Source organism: Hyaena hyaena, unplaced genomic scaffold (genome assembly GCF_003009895.1).
Source record: "Hyaena hyaena isolate Hyena2069 unplaced genomic scaffold, ASM300989v1 scaffold_750, whole genome shotgun sequence".
Lineage (NCBI taxonomy): Eukaryota > Metazoa > Chordata > Mammalia > Carnivora > Hyaenidae > Hyaena > Hyaena hyaena.
Window position 1 is genome coordinate 85,104 of NW_024081385.1, and position 945 is coordinate 86,048.

At 39.3% G+C, this 945-nt stretch overlaps 1 non-coding gene across 1 annotated transcript; it reads right to left on the minus strand.

Moving 5' to 3' along the window:
• Positions 1-434: 434 nt before the first annotated feature.
• Positions 435-541, minus strand: LOC120221116. Its single transcript, XR_005525736.1, has one exon. It is a non-coding gene; the product is annotated as a U6 spliceosomal RNA (small nuclear RNA).
• Positions 542-945: the final 404 nt, after the last annotated feature.

Sequence of the window (945 nt, forward strand, 5' to 3'; positions counted from 1 at the left end):
GGATTGGTTGTAATAAGTCCATTTTCATTCATCATTTTGTCTATTAGGGTGTTCTCTCTTTTCTTTTTAAGAAGCCTGGCTAGAGGTTTGTCAATTTTGTTTATGTTTTCAAAAAACCAACTCTTGATTTCATGAATCTGCTCAACTGTTTTTTTGGATTCTATATTGTTTATTTTTGCTCTAATTTTTTATTATTTCTCTTCTCCTACTGGGTTTGGTGTGCTCTTGTTGCTCTCCTTCTAGTTCCTTTAGGTACCCTGGTAGATTTTGTACTTGTACTTTTTCTAATTTCTTGAAATAGGCCTGGAGAGCAATGTACTTTCCTCTTAGGACTGCCTTGCCACATCCCATAGAGTTTGGATAGTTGTGTTTTCATTTTCATTTGTTTCCATATATTTTTAAATTTCTTCTCTAATTACCTGATTGGCCCATTCAAAAATATGTAACACTTCATGAATTTGCGTGTCATCCATGTGCAGGGGCCATGCTAATCTTCTCTGTATTGTTCCAATTTTAGTATATGTGCTGCCGAAGTGAGCACAGAACGACTGTCTCTTGAACACACTGAATAATTCCCACCTCAGAACACTTGTACTTGCTGTTTCCTATGCTTGGAATAGTCTTCCATCAGACTGATCTCTCTCTCTCTCTCTCTCTCTCTCTCTCTCTCCGTTTGTGTGTGCGTGTGTGTGTGTGTGTGTGTGTGTGTGTTAAGCAGCTCTCCTCAGGACCCAGTTCCCATATAGAATAAAAAATTCTAGTCAACAGCCCAAGCAAAGGTCTCAGCCAAGAGCCAGCATCAACTGCCAGACATGAAAGCACGCCTCCGGATGATTACAGTTCCTAGCCTTTGAGCCACTCTAGCTGATGCAAACTGAAGCAGAAATAAGCCACTCTGCCAACCCTGCCCAAATGTCAGCAAAATATACATTATAATAATTTTAA